Below are 6,381 nucleotides of genomic sequence, written 5' to 3' on the forward strand. Positions count from 1 at the left end.
GCAGGTACATTAACAACATTTAAAAAACATTTGGATAGGTACATGAATGAGAAGGGTTAAATGAATATGGACCAAATGCAGGCTATTGGAACTAGCTGAGTGGACACCATGGTTAGCATGGACCAGTTTGGGCCGAGGGGCCTGTTTCCATGCTATATTACTCTATGCCTCTGTGACTGCGGACATTTTAAACTTATAATTCAAAAATTTGCTGTTTTAGAGGAGGTCTAATACATCAAAAGTGACTTTAGATGACAACTTAGTGGCTGTCTAAAGAAAAAGGCCGATAAAAAATCACACCAATAGTTATGAAGGTAACTTCAAACAAGGGGAAGAGGCAAGAGAAAACAATCTGACTGTGGCTTCTTGTGACTGCAAATGTAACAAATGGCTGATGGCCTTCTGCTCAACAGCAAGCCACCCTCTGCAGACAAGGTACAAAACAGCACATAATTTGTTTTCTTTTTGCCTTTGAAGAGTATAACAAGGGTTAAAATACAGATTAAATTCTACTGTAGTGTGCAGTTTTGAATTATTTGCCTCGTTGTACCAGTCTGAATTTGGGAATTATTGTGCTGTAAAGATCATAGTCAAAAAACTATCTGCTGGTCAACCTGGCATTGCAGGTAAAGGTATTTTCATGCTCTGAGTGCTAGGAGTGAGCCAGCTCGAGGCCAGATGAAACGGAACAAACATAACCAAAAGACTTTCCCTCATGCAGAATGCTGGAATTCAGTCATGGTCAAAAGGAGTCACAACAACAGAATCTCAATGAATGTGCAAAACCAAGGATCATGGAACTAATTTCAACCACCAACACTAATTCTACCAGTAACCTCCATCGTAATGGCTAGAACATTTAACTATCAGCTGTTTACAAACAATTCAGTTTTCTTTTACTTTTCTCTTTGTAAACTCCCCTTCATTTTAATATGTGTGTATATGTACAGCTTTAATTTTTCTCCCTGAAGGAGGCCCAGAATTAAGCTACAGTTTTTCCAGCCAATCTTTGGTTTCAGTCTATCTGGCCTCACTCCTTTCTTGCATCCATTGTACTCAGCTTTCCACCTGTTAATTATTCTCTGGATTATCTTTCATTCTTATCCACCATAATCTTAAACCCCATGATACAATGATTACTATTCCTATTTGCTCCCCTACTGACACTTACTCTACTTGATCCAACTTATTCCAAAAAAGCAGATCTAGTAGTGTATCTATTCTTGTTGGACTGAACACAGACTGCTGCAGAAAATTCTTCTGAACACAATCTTTGATTACTGGCTCTTCATGGCTTTCCACACTGCCACAAATCCTTATTCTTTATTCACATAATTCCCATCCCTCATCGTAACTACTCTGATGTTTATACCTCTCTGTAAATTCCTTGCAGTTTTATTCCCCTGCTTCTGGGACTTGACAGGTATCTAGAACTTTAACTGCCTTCAACTGTTTAGTCATCATCCAGTCTCTATTTTCCTGCTTGCCCCTAACTGGTGGTGTAAAGACCTCTCTGAATGTTGGTTACTGTCTTGCAACACATCTAGAGGCAATCCAGCACACCCATTGTTACCTCAGTACTCGTTCACACTGTTCCATCTTGCCAAGCTAACGTTGGAGGCATGGGGCACATCAAGAGATTTGTAGTAGACCATGCATCAGGATATGCGAAGTTTGCAAGTTCGAAAAAGGTATCTTTACTCATAATCCTGAAGACAATAGCTGGCGCTTTCACCCAGTGAAAGGGTCCCATTGAGGTTGGGGCTCTTCAATGTTCCCATGGCCATCTTAAAGGGAAATCTTTACAGTCAATCAATATTCCATTCTGAGAATTGATGTTTTTGTTTCAATAAATGCTTCTTGTGACATTATCAGTGATACTATTTTATTTTAGGCATTCATATTTTAACACATTATCCCAGAGAATGATTGATCTGCTCTTCAATTTATTTACCTATCCTGCAACATAACTTTTCCATTTCATGGTTGTGACAATAAGAATCACATGATTAAGTAAGTCAGCACAAAAGTGCCCACTTCCCTGCGCGGCACTGTATTGGAAATGAATATCCTGGGTGTGCTAGATGTGGGTTTCCATTTTGAAACATATATATATAGTGTATCCAATCCCCATCATTCACAAGTTTTACTGATTTCTTTTTCCTTCTGCATTGTCCCACATTTCTAGCATGTGGTGCCTTATGCACCCTATAGGCTATAATCTACTCCTTGTAGTCTTCCAGTGCGTTGGGTTTGACTATTTCCATTGCATACTGGAATGAGAAATATAATCAGAATGAAATAATTATTTTCTATTTTCACAGGAAAGTAACTGAGCTAGTGTCAAAGATTGTTGGATGTTCATTTTGACAAGTTGTAATTTTAATTCAAAAGAGGCAAAAGTATCTTAAAAGTTGATGAGTGAGAAGTTGCCAAATATTCTGTGGCAAAAGGTTGCCATGACACCAATGTGAATACTCTGATGTTGATGGAGTTTTGTGGCCTGCAGGCCTGTCTGTAGCTATGGAAATTAACTAACTAGGGTAAATGAATATTATGTTTTGCACATTTAAGAGCATTGTTTGGGAATAAAGAAAATAATATAAGCTTATATCAAGGATTACTTAGTGAGTTGGTCTATTTAAATGTTGTACCTGGAATGTGGATGGATTCCACAGGTCAAGAAGACATGCTCAGTATATTTTTCACAAACACCTACCTATAGTTCAGAATCTATCCATCTCAACCCAAAAACTATCATTGTGAAAGAGGAACTGATGGGATTTATTTCAACCCTCCACAATTGCCATCATGAGTTACTAAGTAGTTTTGCTGAAATGAACTTCAACTTACTGATCAATAGGAATTACTTATTAACAGGGAGAGAGAAAAAGTGCAGGCCTTAAAGAAGAATTAATGCAGTACCATAAATGTTATCAGTATATTTCACAGTTTAAAACACCTCATTTCTGGCTTCTGTAATAAGATAATGGGACAGGGTCCTTTGGCAGAAAAGTGGGGAAGCAATAGGTATTCTAGAAATAACTTGCAACTTTTGCAATGCCAGGGTTACTCAATAAGTGAGATATGTGGGATTTGGCTCAGGACAGGTTTCAAGTTTTCAATGTGCTGAATTTTATAGGGTGCAGTGAATATTGGAATAGTGTGTTCTGAAGGTAACAGCGGTGAGAATGGATGAAGGTTTTGGTAACTAACAGGCTGAGACAGAAATAGGGATAAGCAGTATTACAGAGGTGAATGTAGGCACTCTTCTAGAGTCAGAAATAAAATTTAAGAGAATTTAACCTTATCCAAAGCTGGATGTTGGGCAAACCATCAGATAGCCCAAAGGCTGAGAGGCTTGAGGCAGTCAATGGAGAGTTGAGTGTTGTTAATTTACAAACTGAACCTGTTTCTGTGTCTTTTGCTGCTTATGTCAATGGGTGGCAGAAAAGGAGCGAAGTGAATAGTTAAGAGGCATCCTCAGCAAAGGAGGTTTACCAGGATGCTGCCTGGACTGGAGGGCTTGTCTTACGAGGGGAGGTTGACTGAGCTCGGACTTTTCTCTCTGAAGAGAAGGAGGAAGAGAGGTGACCTGATCGAGGTGTACAAGGTAATGAGAGGCATGGATAGAGTCGATAGCCAGAGACATTTCCCCAGGGCAGGATTGACTGCCACGAAGGGTCATAGTTTTAAGGTGTTAGGAGGAAGGTATAAAGGAGATGTCAGAGGGAGGTTCTTCACCCAGAGAGTTGTGAGCGCATGGAATAGTTCACCAGTGGTAGTCGTGGAAGCGGAGTCATTAGTGACATTTAAGCGACTGCTGGACATGCACATGGACAGCAGTGAATTGAGGGGAATGTAGGTTAGGTTATTTTATTTTTGGATTAGGAATATTCCATGGCACAACATTGTGGGCCGAAGGGCCTGTACTGTGCTATACTTTTCTATGTCCTATGTTCCAAACTCCATAATCACATTGAAAGGTGGAGCAGGCTGAATGGACAGTATGATATATTCCTGCTCCAGTTTCATAAGCTTTTAAGGTCAGACAGATGTGCTGCAAACAAATTAATTAATGACCACGCTGGAGTGATCACAGCCAGTAAATACATTTTCTAGCGCCATCTCCTAATTTCTCAAGCTCCTTTAGTTTTTAGACTTGTAACACAAGCATCATTATTGTAGAAAAAGATGGGGTAAGACTCTTTCTTGAGGCTCTCCTGACTGGGTGTAAGTAGAGGATTGGTGGAATTTCTATATTGTCTGTCTAACTAGGATTTGTGCCAACCTCCTGGCAGAATTGTAGAGTCATACAGTACAGACACAGACCCTTTGGTCCAACCAGTCCAGGCCAATCAAGTTCCCAATCTGAACTAGACCCATCCAGCTGCACTTGGACCAAATCCCTTCAAACCTTTCCTATTTAATGACCTCATCCAAATGTCTTTTAAACATTGTAGCTGTACCTACATCCTCCACTTTCTGCGACAGTTTATTCCGCATACAAACCACTCTCTGTACAAAAAAATTTGCTTCTCATGTTCTTTATAAATCTTTCTCCCCTCAGCTTAAAAAATATGCTCCCTTGTTTTAAACACACCCATCCTGGCGATAAGACCCTTGTCATTCACTATATCTATGCCGCTCATGATTTTGTGAACCTCTATATGGTCACCCCTCAACCTCTCATGTTCCAGTGAAAAACATCCCAGCAGTAATGGCCAAAGATGATATCACAGCCACACTGAAGGAGGGTCCCATGGAGGACTCAAGCAGTGAGGCAATATGGGTAGAACTCAGAAATAGGAAGGATGCAGTAACAATGCTGGGGCTGTACTACAGGCCTCCCAACAGCAAGTGTGAGATAGAGGTACAAATATGTAAACAGATAATGGAAAGATGTAGGAGAAACAGGATGGTGGTGATGGGAGATTTTAATTTTCCCAACATTGACTGGGATTCACTTAGTGTTAGGGGTCAAGACGGAGCAGAATTTGTAAGGTGTGTCCAGGAGGGTTTTCTAGAGCAGTATGTATGTAGTCCAACTCTGGAAAGGGCCATACTGGACCTGGTGCTGGGGAATGAACCCGGCCAGGTGGTTGATATTACAGTAGGGGACTACTTTGGAAATAGCGACCACAATTCCGTAAGTTTTACAATACTCATGGACAAGGATAGGAGTGGTCCTAAAGGAAGAGTACTAAACTGGGGGAAGGCCGATTATACCAAGATTTGGCAGGATCTGAGGAATGTAGATTGGGAGAAACTGTTTGAAGGTAAATCCACATTTGATATGTGGGAGGCTTTTAAGGAGAGGTTGATTAGCGTGCAGGAGAGACATGTTCCTGTGAAAATGAGGAATAGAAAAGGCAAGATTAGGGAGCCATGGATGACAGGTGAAATTGTGAGACTAGCCAAGAGAAAAAAGGAAGCATACATGAGGTCCAGGCGACTGAAGACAGACAAAGCTTTGCAAGAATATCGGGAATGTAGAGCGAATCTGAAAAAAGGGATTAAGAGGGCTAAGAGAGGACATGAGATATTGCTGGCAAACATGGTTAAGGAAAATCCCAAAGCCTTTTATTCATATATAAAGAGCAAGAGGGTAACTAGAGAAAGGATTGGCCTACTTAAGGACAAAGAAGGAAAGTTATGCGCTGAGTCAGAGAAAATGAGTGACATTCTTAACGAGTACTTTGCGTCGGTATTCACCAAGGAGAGGGACATGACGGATGTTGAGGTTAGGGATAGATGTTTGCTCAGTCTAGGTCAAGTTGACATAAGGAAGGAGGAAGTGTTAAGTATCCTAAAAGACATTAAGGTGGACAAGTCCCCAGATCCGGATGAGATCTATCCCAGGTTACTGAGGGAAGTGAGAGAGGAAATAGCCGGGGCCCTAACAGATATCTTTGCAGTGTCCTTAGACAAGGGTGAGGTCCCAGAGGACTGGAGACTTGCTGATGTTGTCCCCTTGTTTAAAAAGGGCAGCAAGGATAATCCAGGTAATTATCGACTGGTGAGCCTGACGTCAGTGGTGGGGAAGCTACTGGAGAAGATACTGAGGGATCGGACCTATTCCTGTTTGGAAGAAAATGGGCTTATCAGTGATAGGTAACATGGTTTTGTACAGGGAAGGTCATGTCTTACCAACTTAATAGAATTCTTTGAGGACGTGACAAAGTTGATTGATGAGGGAAAGGCTGTAGATGTCATATACATGGACTTCAGTAAGGTGTTTGATAAGGTTCCCCATGGCAGGCTGATGGAGAAAGTGAAGTCACATGGCGCCTAGGTTGTGCTAGCTAGATGGATAAAAAAACTGGCTGGGCAACAGGAGACAGAGGGTAGTAGTAGAAGGGAGTTTCTCAAATTGGAGAC

The sequence above is a fragment of the Stegostoma tigrinum genome, chromosome 8, assembly GCF_030684315.1.
Source record: "Stegostoma tigrinum isolate sSteTig4 chromosome 8, sSteTig4.hap1, whole genome shotgun sequence".
Classification (NCBI taxonomy): domain Eukaryota; kingdom Metazoa; phylum Chordata; class Chondrichthyes; order Orectolobiformes; family Stegostomatidae; genus Stegostoma; species Stegostoma tigrinum.